Genomic DNA, 19984 nt, shown 5'->3' with positions numbered 1-19984 from the left:
GCGGTTATAAATTCTTTGTAAAAGAAGGTTTAACACCAAAAGAAATTCATTCAAAGTTCATAAAAGTTTATGGGCACTCTTCTCCTTCGTTTTCGACAATTAAGAAATGGGCTGCCGAGTTTAAACTTGACCGTACCAGCCTTGAAGATGATTCACGTGAAGGACGTCCAAAAAGTGTAACAACACCAGAAATCATTGATTAATGCATGATATATTATTGGATCACCGGCGAGTTAAAGTGCGTGAAATTGCAGGCTATATGCATTTCAACGGAACGTGTAGGATACACATTTTGCACGAAGAATTGCAAGTGAAAAAGCTTTGCGCAAGATGGGTGCCGCGCTTGCTCACAGCACATCAAAAACGCACTCGCATGAAAATTTCTGAACAGCGCTTGGACCGTTTTGACAAGAATAACACTGATTTTATGCGTCGATTTATTACTATAGATGAGATTTGGGTTCACCATTACTCACCAGAATCCAAACAGCAGTCAAAACAGTGGACAGTTGTTCAGCGCCAAAGAAACCAAAGTCGGTTCCATCAACAGGAAAGGTCGTGATATCGGTGTTTTGGGATGAAAAGGTATTTTGTTTATTAATTATCTTGAAAAGGGTAAAACAATAAACGGTGAATATTATTCCGATCTTCTAACCAGATTAGACGAAAAAATTCGTGAGAAAAGACCCAGTTTGCAGAAGAAAAAATCATCTTTCATCAGGACAATACCCCTGCTCACAAAGGTGTTTTGGCAATGGGAAAATTAAGGGATTTGCACTACGAATTGTTGGAACATCCACCCTATTCCCCAGATTTAGCTCCCTCTGACGTCTATCTCTTCCCCAAACTAAACCTCTTCCTCTCTGGTCAGCGTGAGAACTTTTCAGACCACCTTCGTACAGTTTCATACGGTTCAAAAGCGGACTTTCCATGATCGATATTTCCAACACTGGATGGATGGCTTTCATTGAAATTCTTGCAACAATTCGTTGGGCTGTTCAAATTCCTGTTTCGGTGAGACACTTGTAAGGTCATCACAAAGAGACAAAACGTGGAGAAATTATTATTCAGAAGGAGAAGAGTCCATCTGGGGTGTTGTATGACCTCGATTCGCATTTATACCCAATGCCTGTGACACCAACACCCGACGTGTTACATTGAAACCTTCGTTGTCAAGCAGTGTTTCGGACCAGTGAACGTCATTACAATGCTCTCGTCATCTTTATGCTTGTTTTGTTCTTCTCCGACAGTCGATATGCACGCATGCATAGGGCACTTCCACGCCGGCTACGCAGATTGTTAAATCCGTTTAGAGTTCTGCCTCGTATCGGATTTTATTGCTTCAAAGTTTGGAAAATTGACAGGAAGATGAACACCGAAGCATTATTTAGAGAGCAATTTATTTCTTCTATCCAGTGTTACTTACACGACATCCCGTAGCTTAAATAAATGCCTAATTGTATAAATGATCTTATTTATTTCCAGTATTTCAGTTAGACATGCATTAAAGTAGGAATTAAATTTTACAAATAACGGATAGTTTGGCTTTTTTATCTTTTCTTTTTTAATTTTTCTTTTCCGATTTGATAGTTTGTGGGAATTTTTTTTCCCTCCCATGTTTTGAATTTCAGGTGTGATTTTTCAAATTTTCACTTTGCATCTATCCGAACGTCCATTGCGAGTGCTTCTCCACCTGTCAGAATGTAATTTTTAATAAAAATAAATTGGAAACATTAACTGTATTGCCATGCAGTGAGTAACTAACTTACTGCTGATAAAGATTTTGAAATAATAAAATAATAAACAAGACAATTGGAAAACAAAGTGCACGAAGAAACTTTTGAACCATAGAATTTTCGCTATGTTAGTTGCAACGATCGTATCATTGTAATAATACGGCATGCACATCACTTATTTTGTTTTTTGATTCCCAATCTAAAGTCTTTATTATGCCAATGAATTATCCCAATCGCACTTGGGTCACCATCACTGAAGTAATCAAATCTTAAATCCACATCAACAACTCGGAATCGTTGCGCTCTTTGATGCATTGAATGCTGATCGGACAGGGAATTGCAATCCTTCGAGCCTTCTTATTCATACAATTCTTGGTATCAACGCATCTTCCAGTCAGAACAGCTGGTTCGCTATAGTTGCATTGCTCAGTAAGTTCTGCATGCGCTAATCCGTTAATGTTTAATCTCAGGAGTCGCTTTTCTCTCAGTGTGAACAGCAGGAACGTTTTTGATTACAAAAGTCGGATGAACACCTGATAATAGTTTGAACGACATTTCCTAATGCATCCGCTGTATTAGCATCGCTATTGCATTATACTTTCATATGTAAATAAATTGTCGCTTTCAATTTCTAAAAACAAATTATAAAAATTAATTAATTAAGCAACATGGACGCGTGAAGCAAAATGTGTTGCTCGCACATGTACCGTATAAGGGCATTCGACGACCACTCTTTAGACCCTTCGACGATTTATACCACTCTACGATTGCCATGTACGAGAAACATTTTTCAAAATTATTTTAAATTTTTCTGAATTTCCCACCCCTCCCCACAAAAAAGTTTGGATTTAAACAAAATAAACACGGAATACGCTTAGCCCAAATTCGCACAACAGGAGTTTATACTTTTCGCCTGCCAGAGCGTTGGCTGATTAAAGAAATATTTCACTGAACGAACAATGTTCTGCAAAGCCATGAAAACGAATCCGGAAGCGAATCGGAAACGAGAAGGGCGCATTTGCTGCGTGTGTACATTTAAGCAGTCACTGATCCTAATTGCAATTTCGTGTAGCAGTAATGGTTGTAAAAACCCAACACCAAAGTATTTTTAAAAAAACGCGTCGTTGAATCGCATGTAAGTCACACAATTTTAAAGGCTTGTTTCCGAGGAAAAACTATTTTAAAAAATCGTCGACAGGCTATTCAGTTCGATGCTGACGTCATTAACACATTGACTACACGAATAACATGACTGATAGACCTCTCTGAAGATGACTCTGACAACAAAATTTCAGTCATAATTAGAGAGGCGAAAAAAGACCGCAATGCGCATGCCTCTGCCTCAAGTCAGTTAGATTTGTCTTGATGCGCATCTTTTGTTTGCGCAGCATTTGTTCATGGCCTAAAATATTGCGATTATCGGTCCAAAATTCAGATGAATGCTTGTTAACCCGAGATGCAAACTACGTAACCTAAAAAGCGTTTGTAGATTTACTGAGCAAAACCCCCTTCCTCCTCCCTCCCCCTAATGTTCACTGATCATCAGCGCATCCGCTGGAGGAATCGAAACTTTAGCGACTTACTAACCGCACCTTTAAGGTCAGCAACGATTTTTGGGTGATGCCTCGAAGCTAAAACTGAACCTTGCAGGCTGAGATTGTCAGTTAACGGGATGCACGATTTCGAGAGCGAGAATGAAAACGCTGCAAACACCCGACGCTTCCCATCTGTGGAAGTATTGGCACCATTAAGCAACTCGCTCTTCTCTTTTTCTTCAAATTATTTTACTTGTAAACATTTATTTTTATAAATATACAAAAACACAAATAAAAGCCATTATCTCATTCTCATTAACTTTATTTTTTTCCAAAATTATAAAACCGACAACTTATGCATGAGCCAAGAGCATAAGCTCATCCGAGTTATTAAATGAATGCGCAAAATCAAGATGCAAGAGCACAAAGTTAATCAAGAACAATATATAAGGTGCAGAGTCAAAACTCTACACCTTACAGGCTGCAATTATCGGTTAATTGCAGAGTGCAGTTGAAATGCACCCTGGCTAATATGTGAAACAATAATACATACAATATTAAAATATACAATAGTATATAATTTATATGCGACCCATTTGTGTGCTGTTCCTTCAGAATTCAAATACGTAAATATAAATAGGTGGGTTCTTGCAGAATCTTTAAAGCATTCTTGCAAAATTCTTCCACGAGCGAAATCAAGTTAAACAAACAGGGGATTGCATTAAAAAAACTCATTTCTGTGCCAAATTCCCTTGGAGATTAAGTGACACCACGAGCACAATCTGCCATTACTGGAAATAATTGGGCCCCCCCATCTCCACGCAAGCAATTCTGCATCGATTACAAGCGACCCTGCATGAAGTGATCTCATCGCGGAGGTGGAATTCCTCGTTCAGGTGTGTTGTTAGCGGCCGCCAAATTCCAAATTAGCGTTATTAAGCACGGATTACCTCTCTCTCCGGGAATTCCATTAATATTTTCAAATCAGTAGTCACCCCTTCTCTCTCTCCCCGATCCCGCCAAGGAATGCCAGATAAATAGTCGTGCATTAACTCATCACAGAATCGAAATTCCTTTCTCGGCGCAAGAAGTTTAATCGACTTAAAAGTGCGGCGAGGTGGACGGAGCGATTCTTTTCCTTCCGAAGAAAAGAATTTCGGAGTTCGAACCTCGAAAACAGAAGAAATCTGCGAACAAATCAAATCACCATTAACGATCCTCCTAATATAATGGGCTAATAATTTAAAGCGGCTGCGATCGATGAGAAGGAAGAACTCTTCTCCAGTGCCACCTGGTGACAAATGACTTCATTAATAGAACATGTGTTCTTTTGGGGGGGATGGTCTCGGTGCGCGTCTATGATTTACATCGGGAGCTTTGCCTTTCAAATTAAAGCCATCCTTTTTCTCTAATTAAACGTTAGAAAGTTTCCTAATTAAGAAGATCTCATTAAGGTGGCGGAACGCATCTGTTGTTCTTTTCCTCCCTCGGGTATCTGTCGCCAAAAGTCGTAAACAACCTCCTTCCCACCGCAAAATACCCCAAACAGCCACCGCATGAACACTGCAAATACCAAAAATATGGCGAACGCAGTTCCGCTGGTAATCTACACCTCTGAAGAGGAGGCAAACGCGAAAGTCGCGTTCATAAACGGGCCATCTGTCCTCATAAGGGAAAATTATAATTTTCACTTCAAGCCGTACGGAAAGCCTCGCCGTTCATTTCCAAGGAGAAGTAAAGTGCTTCTTTGTGGAGGGAGACGAAATTGTAAATAGCGCATCCCCGACCCGAGATAGCATTTCGTCTCCTCCGCTGATATCATCGAATGCAGTCGCAGTCCCGGATCACAGAAATATGCTTTTAAAATGCCAACTCGTATTTCTAAATTAGCAGAGCGAAACGAGCCTCTCTCGTTGCTTCCGATGCAACAAAGATTCTTCTTAACGATTCGATACTCTTTCATCAAGAAAATGAATTTCATTTCTGTGGCATCGCAAGGAAAATCATCTGAGATGAGAGCAAAAGGAGGAATCAAAAATTTTGTGTCGGAATTAGAGTCCATCTCGATCGGACCTTTGTTAATGGCGTCGGCAAACGTCCGACTGAGTTGGAGGAGACGACTTGTGTCCGATGGCCTCAGAAAATATGAAATCAATTCTGAGGCCATCGGACTCATCCGGTTAATAACACCACCTTTCAGATTCAGTTCAGGAACCACGAGTTGGATGCAAGAAAGAATGCAAGCTCAGATCACAATAAATGTAGCCTAAACATTTGCTGGATGTACAACCCCTCGTCGTTCAGGTTGCACCGTCTGGGGAGAAAACAAGACGCGATTCCATCCTACTGACTTTTCCGTCGATAAACGTTTTCTTTCTTTCTGGATATTTTCTAGTCTGTGTAAGAACTTGGTTATTTGCACGCAAATAACCGATACACGCAAAGCATTGAAGAGATTCCTAAAATGTGCGTAAACAGATCGTCTTCCTGGTTAGCAGTTCTCATTGCAGAAAAGATTTCAAGCAAAAATAATATTTTTTTAAATTGAGAGAAGTAAAAGAATTAACAACTAAATAATAATAATAATAATGATAATAATAATAATAATAATAATAATAATATTAATAATAATAATAATAATAATAATAAAAACTCAGGCGTATATGTATTCATTCGATTTAGCACAATTTTATATTTCAATGTTATACTCCATCTACATACAGTGCAATCATTTTGTTTGAATTACGAGGCTTTTAGAATTTTGTATGAATGTCCATAAAATATAATAATAATAATAATAATAATAATTTAATAAATTTAATAATTTAATAATAATAATAATAATAATATTTTTTTGTTTTTTCAAATATTTACATATGTACAATGATCATCTATTCAGTATATTATTTTACAAGGTTCAGCGCTTTGTGCTACATATAATGATATTTAAATAGTAATGATGATAACAGTTTTTTTTTATATATATAACAATCATAATAATAATTTACAATTATATATAATAATATATATATATATATATATATATATATATATATATATATATATATATATATATATATATATATAATAATAATTTTTTTTTTTTTTTTTTTTACATATTGAGTGACTTTATTTACAATAAAGATTATACAGAATTTTTGTATAGAGAATATACATATTAATAATAATAATAAAAATAATAATGTATTTATTTATTTATTATTATTTTTTATATTTTTTATTATTTTTTTTTCTTATGTATCAGATAAATTGCATACATAGATGCTGTAATAATTATATATATATATATAATATTTATAACATGTTACAATTGTGATTAACAGATACTTGCAAGTTAATAATTTTCTTCCTCGAAGCTGAGCAGAGCTTATCTGAGGTAGATAATAGATGACAGAGTGGTGGTGGTTTCATGGTTATGTTCCTGAATTGGTCACAAGCCAGGTATTGATTTTACTGTCTGATGGTTCGTGCTTGGAAGACTTCAACTGCTATTACAGTATAACTTTTTTTTTCTTCTTTTTTTGTGCAAATAGGGTTGGATTTAGACGTGGTGTGTTTGTTTCTTTGTGTTCTTGTAGTGATGGTTTTTGAGAGGGGGTTTGTCATAGGTTTGTGTGTGTGTGCGTGTGAGGGGGGAGAGAAACAGGAATTGATCTAATTTTCATTCTCGCAATAAAGTTTATATAGCGCCTGTTTCAGCTCTCTGTATATACCTAGGTTTCTCTCGTCGAACGGCAGTTTGTTTATCATGTCAGGTACGTAGAAGTTTCGGGTGGCTTTCCCGTGGTGATTGTTGTACTTATATGTTATGTAGTTTGTTGACTGTGGTCTTGTTATTTGATATGTTGTTCTGGTTACTCTATATTTTGGACTGTAGTAGTGTTTTAACATGACTGTGTAGTGGCATAAGTGTTTAACCTTAAATATTTTGTGTTTTGTCCGTGCTTCCTGCATAAGAGTGGGTTGTTCCCAGAATATCAGTTTTACCATTTTGTCTTGCAACCATTGTAGCCTGTTAAGTCTATAGTCAGCTCAGAATGCGTATGATGTGATTGCGTATCTTAAAATGTTTTCACATAATGCTTTATAGATTAGTATTTTTATGTGGTTTGGGGCAATGTCTTTTAATCTGTATAGTTTGCATGCTATTATCCTAAGCTTGGTAGGTAGGTAGTTTGTATGGCTATTCCAACTTTGATCAGCATCCAAGCGAAGTAGAAGATAGCGTGTTGTTTTCGTCTGTGTGATGGTTGTGTTTTTAGGTTCTACGATTTGTGTATAGGAGGATGAATGTTGGGTAGTGAGAAATTAATTTCTATGGGCAGGGTTTGGGGGTTTTTGAATATCATTAACTTCGTTTTCCCTGGGTTTATATATATGCCGTTTTCAGTTAACCAGTTAGTGATTTGATTGATGTCGTGTTGCATATTTTTGTTAGCGATATTTGCATTGTTATGAATGGATAATATGGCAGTGTCAGCTGCAAACTGGAAGAGTTTACATTTTAGGGGGAGTTGGCTTATGTTGTTTGTGTGTATATGTTAAATAGAATGGGAGATAGGACAGCTCCTTGTGATACTCTACAGGTTACATGTACCTCTTTACTGTATGCTGATCCTATACGTGTGGTGTGCTTTCTGTTTTTCATGTATGCATTAAACCACTGGAGTAGACGACCTCCAATTCCTATATGGGTTAGTTTCGTTAACAAGGTTTTGTGTGTTAGTGTGTCAAATGCTTTTGTTAGGTCAATGAATACCACTAATGTTATTCTGTTTTTATCCAATGCAGCGTTTATTAGATCTGTGAAATCTTCCAGGAGTGTTGCCGTTCCTTTATTTTGTTGAAAGCCATATTGTGTTTGGGGTATGATTTGAAATTTTTCAACGTATGTGGGGAGTTTCTGATGCACGATGCGCTCCATGATTTGGTTGATTACAGACAGCGTAGCGATGGGTCTGTAATTACTTATAATGTTTCTTTTTCCCTGTTTGTGTATGGGTGTGATTAATGCAATCTTTAGTGTTTCAGGTATGTGTCCCGTTTCGAAGATTTTATTTAACTGATTTTGAATAACTGGAAGTAGGTTTGAGTGTTTCTTGATGTCTTTTGGTCTGATTCCGTCTATCCTCCGATCTTTGTTAGGGTTAATTTGTTGAATTGCCAGTGATAGTTCTTCTTTTGTTACTGTGGGGAACCACATCGACTGGGTTGCTCGTGGATCTAGTGGAGAATGTTCGTTTTTGTGAGGAAAGGTTGTTTCTTGTAGCTTTTGGACAGAGTTCACGAAGTGCTGATTAAATTGGTTTGCCAATTGTTTGAGGAATTTGGGGTCGCAGGCAAAGCTGGGTTTTATTGTTTCTGTGGCAGTGGTTCTGTGTATATTGTCCAGCATTTCATTAATCAGGTGCCAGGTTTCCTTTATGTCATTCTGTGCTGTTGTTAATTTGTTGCTGTAATAGTTTCCTTTTGCCGTTCGAATCTGGGTTGTTAGGAGATTCCATTTTCTTTTGTATTCAGCTTTTAAAGCGATATTGTTCGGCGACTTCTTAAGTTCTTTCAACAGGGCATCATTTCTTTGTATGTCTGTTAGTATGTTGTCTGTTATCCATGGATTTTGTTTCGTTTGGGGACGTATTTTTATTTTTGTTAATGATTTGTTATATATTTTGTTAAATGCAAGTTTAAGATTATTATATATAGCTTCAGCAGAGTCTAAAAATGCTATATGCATCCAGTCTGTTTTTCTGATTTCATCGTTTAATATTGTTTCGTTTAGAATGCAATAGTACTGTTTTGTATTCTCAGTGATTTTTATGGGTTCTAGTTCAGTGTATAACTGTAATGCTGTGAAATAATGATGTGCCAGTTTGCATGTTATGACGGCTGCTGTGTGGCTGTTTTGGAGGGGCCCTTATATTTATATGATCAATGCAGGATGAGGTTGTTGTGTTTCCGACTATCTCTTCTCGTGTATACGACTGTATGGATGGGGTTATGTTATATGCCGATAATAGGTCTAGGTATTGTTCTGTGTTGTTATTTATGTTCCTAATGTTTATATTAATCTCTCCTATTATCATTAAGTATTCAGAGGTGCCTACTTCCGTGGTTGAAAGCCATTTGTTTAGTTCTTCTAGGAATTTTGTGGTGCTTAAGTTCGGTGGTCTGTATATTGCGTTTAATATCAGGGAGTTTTCTTGTTTGGTGTTTTTAATTTCGATGCATATGTTTTCTGCGTATTCTAATTTATAGTTTATTTCTGTTACTTCTAGTTTATGTTTGGTAAATATTATTATACCACCGCCTCGTTTTGTTTGTCTGCAGTGTTTGTGTTGTTGGAAGTGTGGCATTTGGTAGGTGGATGCCTCTTCGTTTGTCGTGGATACTTCAGTCAGTATTAAAATGACTATGTCGTCTATATCTTCCTTCAGATAAGCTTGCAGAGTCAGCCAGTATTTTTGAATGCTTCTGATGTTGATGTGGAGAATAGATAGTCCTTTTTTTGGGGATTGTCAGTTGTTTCCATTCTGTTATTGATTTCAGAATGTGGCAGTTATCATATTCCGGGGTGATTTTGTCTGCTTGATGGTCTGCATTCATGTTGGTTGGTGTGCCGTTCCTTCTTTACGAGTTGTCCATATTCCTTTCAATGTGGCAGCCTGTTGAGGTCGCCTACGGATTTTATTTCGATTGGTTTTGCGTCTTGTGTCTTTCTTAGGAATATTTTGCTGTCTCTTATCCATATAAACTGGTAATTGTTTTCTGTTTTTACATTCTTTGCTTGGTAGAATATTTTCTGGTAATATGGCGTTAGGTATCCGGACAAGTATATTGGGGCATTATCGTGGTCTCCTTTCAGATCCTTGACTACTGGTTTTTTAATCTTACTACTAGCTTTTATGAGTGTAGTTTTTGTTGGGCTGTTGGTGAGTCGCACTACGAGCGGGAAAAGGACGGGTATTATTTTCTCTTTTCCTTTTTTGTGGTAACCGATACACTGTCGGGATGTCTCTTGATTCAATGGGAGAGCCAATTTTTTGGCTTAGTTGTATTATGTCTTTTAGATGTTCCGTAGCTGTTTCTGGGAGACCATTTATGAGGAGATCATTTTTGTGCTGCTGTTGGTTTGAGAGTTCGTACCGATGCTTTAAAGAGTTTAGTTCTTGCCGTAGTTCCGTTGTCTCTTTTATTAAATTATGCTGTCTTTCCGTTAGCTCTTTAACGCAGTTTTTAATTTCTCTTACGGTCTGTAATACACCTTCTACAGAGTTATTATTAAATTTAATAAATTCCTCATATTGGTTGAATTTTTCTGTAATTTGTGCGGTATGTTTTTTAAATAGTTCTCCAACAAAATCGATTAAACAGTCTTTTAGGTTTTGTAATCTATTCCAAGTAATGCGTTTAAAGATGGCTCACCTGGGTTTCCGTTGTTGTTTTCTTTGTTTTTAATGCCCTCTGTTGTTGATAGCTGTTTACTGCCTGCGGTTGTTTTCTGCATGTGCTGGTTTCCGCCTGCGGTCGAAGGCGGCATTCCTTTGTTGTCTCTGCAATGGGGACACTTTCAGTCGTCACGATTCTTGTTTGATTTTCTCTGCCAAGTAGTCTCAGACAATCCTGCACATAGAAAATGCATGTTTCTCTGGCAGTTCCTACATGTGATGTGGTTTTCTTCCCCCGTTAGGTCTTCCTGGCATTTGTAGCACTTCATATTTCTTGCTTGACGATCTTGCTGTAATTTCTAATATGGCGACTTCCTTTGTTCTCTCCTCGCGTAGTTGACCAGCGTATACTTCGAACTTTGAATACTTATATTTTACTTATTATTAACAGATACATTTTTTACATCAATATGTTCGTCTCGAGGAACAGAATTCAATGGTGTACTTTAAATTTTAATGCACAAGAGAATAGCTACTTTGCAACTTAAAATATGGGAGCATCGAAATAGCGCTTGAACTCTCTCTTCAAAGTTCTTTGCAACTTTCCCTCGCGGTACTTGTTTGCTATCGGTCTCACGGACGTATTTAGCCTTAGGTGGAGTTTACCACCCACTTATTAATATTATTAATATTAATAATAATAATTTTTTAACATTTTTATTATTTCTCAGATGAACACAATTATGCATAACAAATACTTTCTTGTACTTAAAGTTTTTTTTTAAATAATAATAATAACAATAACTGTTTACAATATATATTATTATAATATTAATAATGCTGATTATTACAGATGTTTCTTTGCAATTTTACACTCTATATATGCAATATCAATGGATATAATCACTTTATATTGCATACTTTTGTTATAGTTATTACATACATTACATACATTTGATTGCATTTGATACTTACATTACATACATTGGTTTACATGTGATACGTACATTACATGCATTTGGTTACATGTGATACTTCTTGGGTGAGAACTAATTTCTCTGCTTTCATCCTTGAAGCTTATATGTAAGCTTATCTGAGGATGACACCAGTTGGTTATTATTTATTTTTATTTTTATTATTATTTTTTTTTGGTGTGTTGGGATGCTACGAAATCTATGCTTGATAAATTCGCGTGCACGCACACACACACACAATAACTTGGAATGTATTGATGAATCGCTGAACTGGAATCCTGAACGAATATATTGTGTTTCGTTAAGTTTGTATGATATTTTGGGTGCGTGTTTCTTGTTGATAGTATGTCCTTAGAGCTTAGTTTGTAAGGTTTATGTATTCAAAAGGTAATTTGTTAATCATGTCTGGGATGTAGAAGTTTCGCGTGGCCTTTCGGTAGTGATTATTGTATTTATATGTGATATAATTAGCTGTCTGAGGTCTTGTTATGAGGGGTGTATTACTGACTGTCCTGTAGTTGGCATCGAAATAATGTTTTAGCAAAGCTGCATAGTGACATAAATGTTTTGCTGTCAGTATTTTGTGTTCTGCCATTGCAGTGTATATAAAGTCTTTATTTTCTCTTTGTTCCCAAAAGATCAGTTTTATTATTTTGTACTGTAGCGACATTAATCTATTTAATTTGTAGGGTGCACAAAAAGCATACGTTGTTATAGCGTATCTTAGTATATTTTGGCATAGTGCTTTGTATGTTTGTGTTTTTAGGCGTATGGGAACTATGTCTTTTAACCTGTAGAGTTTTCCATTTATTATTCGGAGTTTGTGGTGTAAATGGTTTATTTGGCTATTCCAGTTCATATCTGCATCGAAGTAAATTCCAAGGTATCGTATTGTTTCAACCTGAGTGATTGTAGTGGTTTTTCTATACTGTGTGATGATTTTTATGTTGGAAAGTGGATGTTGGATGGTTATATATTTGTTATCAACTGGTCGAGGCAGTGGATTTCTGAATATCATTAATTTTGTCTTTTCTGAGTTTAGGTGTATGGAGTTTTTCGTGAGCCAGTCTATGATCAGATTTATGTCATGTTGCATATTTGTTTGGGCTATGCTTGCATTATTGTGGATGGATATTATTGCTGTATCATCTGAGTATTGGAATATCTTACCTTTGAGTGGTAACTGATTGATATCATGCGTGTAAATGTTGAATAGAGTTGGGGAGAGTACAGCTCCCTGTGATACTCCACCGGTTACTGGTAGTTCTCTGCTTCGGTTTGATCCGATACGTGTGATATGCTTTCTATTTTGAAGGTAGTTTGTAAACCACCTGTGAAGAGGCCCGTCTATTCCAACATGCCTCAGCTTTTCTAACAAGGTTTGATGTGTGAGGGTATCGAATGCTTTAGTTAGATCAATAAAGACTACCATGGCAATTTTGTTTTTGTCTAAGGCGGTATTAATTACGTCTGTAAAGTCTTCCAAGAGAGATGTTATTCCCTTATTTTTCTGAAAACCATATTGTGTTTTGGGGATAATATGAAAGGTCTCTGTGTGTGCTGTGAGTTTCTTCAGTATGATCCGCTCCATAATTGGATTGATAATTGGTAATGTTGCTATGGGTCTGTAATTGCTGATTAAGTTTCTTTTTCCATGTTTGTATATGGGTGTGATTATAGCGGTCTTTAGCATACTTGGTATCTGTCCTGTTTTAAATATTTTATTTATTAATTTTAGTAGGATAGGACTTAAACTAGTTGCATGTTGCTTTATATCTTTAGATCTGATATACCATCAATTCCTGGGCCTGTGTTTGATTTGATTTGATGTATTGCAGAGAGAAGTTCTGGTTCTTTGATGGTTGGGAACCATAATGTCTGTTTTGATTGTGGTCCAATTGTAGGGACACGTTTTGTGATTGGGGGAATATTTCAGTTCTTGGATGGAGTCTGCAAAGTATTGGTTAAAGTCATTTACTAGTTGTTGGATAGGTTTTGCATCTTTCATGAAGCTGTGTTGTATGGTTTCAGAGGTGGTGGTGTTTGGAACACCATCTAGCATCTCATTGATCAGATGCCAGGTTTTTTTCATGTTGTTTTGTGCAGAGGTTAGTTTGTCTCTGTAGTTGCTTCTTTTTGCATTTCTGATTTGTGTTGTAAAGCGATTCCTTGTTATCTTATATTCAGTTTTTTAAGCTGTGTTATTTGGATATCGCTTTAATTCTTTCCATAAAGCGTCATTTCAGTGTATTTCTAGGATTAATTTTTGTATTATCCAAGGATTTTGTGTTGTTTTTGAACGAATTCTGACTTTCTTTGTAGCTTTCTTATATATTTCCTCCAGTGTGAGTTTAATGTTGTTGTATAAGATATCTGCTGAATCTGATGCCAGGTGTTCCCGGTCTGTTTTTCTTATTTCGTGGTTGAATATTTCTTGGTTTATTATTGTTTTCTTTCGCTTTTCTTCTGTGGGACATTGCATGGATATTGTCTCGGTGTGCAGGTTTAGATGGGTGAAGTAATGGTCTGCTACTTTGCACTTTATTACTGATGCAGTGTAATTGTTTGGTGGTGCTCGGACGTTTATATGATCTAGACAGGAGGCAGTGATAGTATTTCCGAATATTTCTTCTCTAGTACATGATGTTATTGAATAATAATAATAATAATAATAATAATAATAATAATAATAATAATAATAATAATAATAATAATGGCTTCAACGAATCCTAATATTGCCTTCTTCTTGTTCAGGATGCCATTGGAAAAATCATCAGGAAACATCCGACTGGGCGTCATTTTTCTTCCCAAAAAAAGTTCTGTTCGTTTAATTTCACTTTCGCTTATTTATTTGATTATTACTCGAAGTCGCAAATGCAGAAATCGATTAAATTAGTTGAAGGGTTCAACTTTGCTAAAATTAAAACCAATAATTTGGAGTTGTTTCTAATTTTCGAATTTGCACAATCTGTTCCTTGGTAGGGGAGCACGTTTCTAGCATACGCATTTGTCACATCCGTTTTATATCGTCTGGGTGTGCGATAGTTCTAAAATGTGCCATCTCTGTGTGTGTGTGTGTGTGTGTGTGTGTGTGTGTGTGTGTGTGTGTGTGTGTGTGTGTGTGTGTGTGTGTGTGTGTGTGTGTGTGTGTGTGTGTGTGTGTGTGTGTGTGTGTGTGTGTGTGTGTGTGTGTGTGTGTGTGTGTGCGTGCGTGCGTGCGTGCGTGCGTGTTCTCCCTTCTAACTCAACTCACCAGCCCTCGAGTATAGCGACAGCATTGAAAAGGTGGAACTTTTCGATGCTGAGAGGTATTTGCTTTCGTTGTTTCTGAATCAACATGCTTGAAGATCACTTTGAAGCATCAACATCACTCTTTATCGAGGAGGAGATGCTTGGGATTTTAATGACTTTCCGACAGTCAACAACTCGGTCGAGCTTCGCGCTCAAAGCGAAACACACACAAACAAAGCTGCCTGAATCGCCTTAGTGTTTCGGAAGGAAATCGATATTCGAAAGTTTAATCTTCTACTAATGAAAGATCAATCGCATAACTTAAATCGTTTTGATTTTCCGAAATTTTTATTTTGTTTAATCGTGCTTATCGTTGGGGAATTGACAAGCAACAGTCAAGTCAATAAGCAACTTATATATATATATATATAGAGAGAGAGAGAGAGAGAGAGAGTCTATAAACTCCACATACCTGTTAATTCGTTATCCAATATTAATCTTGAATTCTAGAAGCAGCTTTTAAACAATTAACCAGAAAAATGATTGTATTTGTGCTGGAAAAAGAGTGAACAAACAGAAATATGCTATCGCTTCCTGCTGAGTGAATATCAAAAATATCTTTAAATGAATGTGATTTTGGAAAACGGTACAAAATTTCTGCAGTAGCGTAAGCCATGGAACATTTGTTTACGTTTACTTTTTTTTTAAATGGGAGGGGCTTTATGATTTTTGCTATCAATGTAAATGCGGCACTTACAATAATTGCAACCAAAAGTACGCACTGAAGATACAGAATCCATTTAAGTGGCTCAAATGATCTTCTACCAGTCCAACAGCTGAACGATATATTCCGGAAGTAGTTTCTGTTGTCCACATTCTTCTGGAATAGTTTTAGGCTATTGGACTTTACGAAGGCCATTTGAAGCCAATTAAATGGATTCTATGTCTTTATTGAATAGCGGATGTAAAAATGTTACTTTCTAAAATTGCTCGTGTAGGAGAGCTATTTCTTTAGAATCTTTAATTTAAATCCGGGACAGTAGAAAAAGAAAGAGTGTAAGAAAAATAAAAACAGATCCTCCATAGATCCTTCCTTCGTTACTCGCCCTAAGGGTGAAATCGCCCTCATCATGACTTAAGTGGACACAAAAGCCATGAGACTTTGCAGAAACAGTTCTTTGGGGAAATCGCACGGACTGCAAATCCAGTGGGTCGGGTGGAGGGAATGAAAACTTTCCTTCCGTCGAAGGTTCAACCGTGAACATCCTGCCACAGGTGAGCGTGCAAGGAAGGGGCAGATTTCTTTTCCTTTCGCTCATGTCCGCAGAGACTGTTACTGCTCTGTTGAAAGAACGTTTTTACGAAAATATTTCCTGTTCAGCGCTGATTTCTTCTTCAAACAGGGCTCGTGCTATGGGTATTCTGTGATTAAACCCTTCATGAGCTGCTCAATGCTGTGCCTAGGATTAAGTCAATAAATAACTCCAACTTCACTGCGGTGTTTCACTAGTTCAATGCACTTCTTTTTCTCCGAAAACGAACAAAAAACGATCCTCTAGGATTATTGACTTAATCCTAGAGGATCACGAGCAATTTCCTAGCCTTAAGTTGGCTTGGCCATAAATAATAAATAAATATTTCGTTCTTTCTCTCTCTCAAACGTGTTTCCCCATTCCTTCTTCTTTCTTTATCTCTCTGTCCCTCTTTCTTTCTTTCTATTCCTCTTCCATTCTGTATCTCCATCCCTGTTTCTTTGTAATTATGCTTTCTAACCTCTCTGCTCTATCTTTTTTTTCCCATTTCATGTTTTCTTTCTCTCTTTTTTCTACTCCTCTCTCGTTTTGTTTCTCTCTCTCTCTCTCTCTCTCTGCAGTTAATTTTTTTTTTAAAATAGAAAGAAGTCCAGATTAAACTTCTAAACATTTGTAGCTGACGACTACAATAAAATTCCCCAAACAGTATTCGGTTCTAAATGGAACTGCAACTTACAGGCGAAGAAAATAACGTGTAATAGATTTGCGCGCGCGCGCGCGCGTGTGTGTGTGTGTGTGTGTGTGTGTGTGAACCTCGCTGTTGTTCTCGGAGATTTCTTGATTGAGGTGGCGAATCACGAAACTGACTGAGTGCACTGCAAAATCCTTCATTCCCATCACATGCACGCGCACACACATTTCCTGCTTCTTCAGCCAACCCAGAACACATGACACGTCATCAATATCCGTCCCGATAGCCAAATGTTGATGAAGTATCTGTCAGACTGCTCCGCACGAGCTGATTAATGAAAAACACTCCGGTCAAATTAATCCGTCACTTGCCCTTTCTCGGGCAACACGAACAACACGAGGTGGCCGCAGACAGAGAGATCGGGGAAATTTAAATAGGATGTTCAAGTGGAGCGCCCCCGTGTGGTGAAAGTAAACATGTCAGTTAGGGCCTTCATCGCTCATCGCAGGTGTGTGATTAGCACTCGCCCGGTTCAAGATTTTCTTTCAACCCCGCTTCTCAGCAGCTGCCAAGGACCCCCATCGATCTGCCCTAAAAAAGACGGCATCGCTTTGAGCTTAAATGTGACAACACTTTATACGAGGCATGAAATGGAAGAAGCCGCTTACGTTTGCTTCCTTCACTTCGAGAACAAATTACTGCGAGGCTGCTAACTGGCTTCAATTGAGCCCAACATTTTCAAAGGACCGCTTGCTCTGAGATCGCATTCGATCTCTCTGTTCAGCATGTCGCCAAGTAATTTTCACTTTCAGCTTGACAATTCAATCACTCAAAATCAGTTTCGTATTCAAATAAATAAATAAAAGAATAAGGACCATCCAACGGATATGCAAATTAGGCAGTCTGTGCGAACATATGCCTAGCAGAGGATGAAATCCCTTCTGAAGGGTATTGTTGTTGTTGTTGTGATCTTGAATTACGGAAGAAGCAACTAGAGTAAGGTTATGATGCAGGCGTTATTTCTTCCGTGAATTTCATGTTTTCCTTCTGGATTCGGACGGGATTCACAGATTGCTTTTGCAATGGACATGCTCTTAGGCGCATGCAAAGGCATTCTCTCTCAACACACCGCGAGTGATTGAAAAAAAAAAAAAAAAGAAAGAAAGAAAGAAAATCGTTCGAATGTCTTCACAGCACCTCCGCTGGATCGTATAAGGAGAACGAATCACGGGCTGATGTTTTCTTGAAACCTGAAATTCAATCCAGTTTAAAATTCCGACTTCTAATTTCTGTTGGGACAGTCCTCGATGGCAACTCGCACGGCGATATCCCGACTGCGATCAAGCCACGATGACGTGTGAAATGACGTCATCACTTGTTATTTCGCGAATTCGATGCGCGCGAGAGGTGAGGGGTCTTCGTTTTCCCCTCGAGGAAGGTTTAAACAAGCGCGGATCGTCGTTTCTCGTCAGCGAACATTTCGAACTGCGACAGACGGACAGATGGACCCGGATGTTGGCAAGATAAACGCCGCGGAGGTTCGAGATAAACTGTGCGTTTGTTCTGACTAAGCGAGCCGTCACACAAAGCCGAAAACAAATGACTTCGTGCTCTGAAAGCACAGCGCGTGCACGTAGAGATTACCGCCTGTGTGTGTGTGTGTGTCGACGGATATTTGCAACGAACAAAGCGAGACGGTCGTCCACCCATTACACTCCCGACCTTCTAATGAGTCGCCTTATCGGCAGCCCTCCGACACACCGGCTCTTAATGGACGGCGGACGTTCCCATAATGCACAGCGAGAAGGCATACTTTGGATGAACTGGAACGAAAGATAGTGATCTGCATCGCCACGTTTCGGAAAACCTTTCAATAAAAGTCGTGAATTCAACGCAAATCATCCCACTGCGGTTCCTGTCGGTGTTCATCCACTTGGCCAAACATATTGCTGCAATTGCACCTGCTTGTTTCCATTGTGAAAGAAAGGGCGCAATGCCCCAAAGATAAGCTAGAAACAATCCAAACTAATAAAGTGCTGTTCTCGATACCATTTCTGGTCTTTCACTGGCTTCTTCATTAATGCAACTACCTACGAATAGTCTCTGTTATAATGTTGAGACTTGAAGTTTAGTCGAATGTATACGGGAGTAGTTAAATTTTCATAAAGTCTCTGCATTACGAAAAGAAATTAGGCTCCAACTACTACTGCCATCTAGTGGCCAGAAGCAACTCTTCACGCGTTTTTCTATTTTTCTACTTTTTACATGAAATATAAAGTTTTAGTTGCTTAAAAAGACAGATATGAGGAAATATTTCCAAAATTTTTTGAAAGCGCGTATTTAAATAAGGGTTCTCTCTTCAGGTGGCAGAGTACATACCCTGAAATAACAGAATCGATCGTTACTGCTATGGGGCAGTGATCCAACTTCTGCTCTATTTGAATTCATTTCAGCAGAACATGTTTTTAGTTAATCTCAAGTATTGAGATCTTTTAAAAGGTTTAATAAAATAAATTAAATATAATAATTTAATAATTTTAATAAATTAAAATTAAATTAAAATTAAAAATGAAAATAAAAGTTCAGCAAAATACAAAAAATGAAATATTGACAAATTTTATATAATTCGTTCGCCTGGAAATCCTAAATATACAAACATAAATGATGTTATTCAGTATACATTACGTGAAGAATCAGATCATAACGTACATGATGTAATAATAAAAAAGTAATTAATGTTTTCTGTCTTTCGCTAAAGTCAAATTGGCATCGCAGATGTCACATAGGAGTTATCTCATCATCATCAACAACACTATGACACACATTATTTTCTGATGGTTAAGATCCACAGAATGCAGCACACTAGCCCTCTCTTCTGATCAGGATTCAGATTGCTAACTGACTGCGATGTTTGGATTCACAGGAAAAATTATCATTCCCTTATGATCCCCTAGGGATCGCCTTCTACCCTTAGATCGTCCAGGAATTTGCCAAGCGCCTTGCAATTACAAATCATTTTCAATCTGGCATTTGCAGTTAGCATCGCTTGCTGGGCCACCATAGCGGATCTTAAATCATGCAATGAATGGGGGGGGGGGATTTATCTTACTTTACAGAAGTAAACACACATTTGAAAACATATTTCTTTAACCTTCTTT

This window comes from Typopeltis vanoorti, chromosome 23 (assembly GCF_054136105.1).
Source record: "Typopeltis vanoorti isolate ZY-2024b chromosome 23, IOZ_Tvanoo_1.0, whole genome shotgun sequence".
Lineage (NCBI taxonomy): Eukaryota > Metazoa > Arthropoda > Arachnida > Uropygi > Thelyphonidae > Typopeltis > Typopeltis vanoorti.
The sequence above is the reverse complement of the archived record's forward strand: the minus strand, read 5'-3'. Positions refer to the sequence as shown.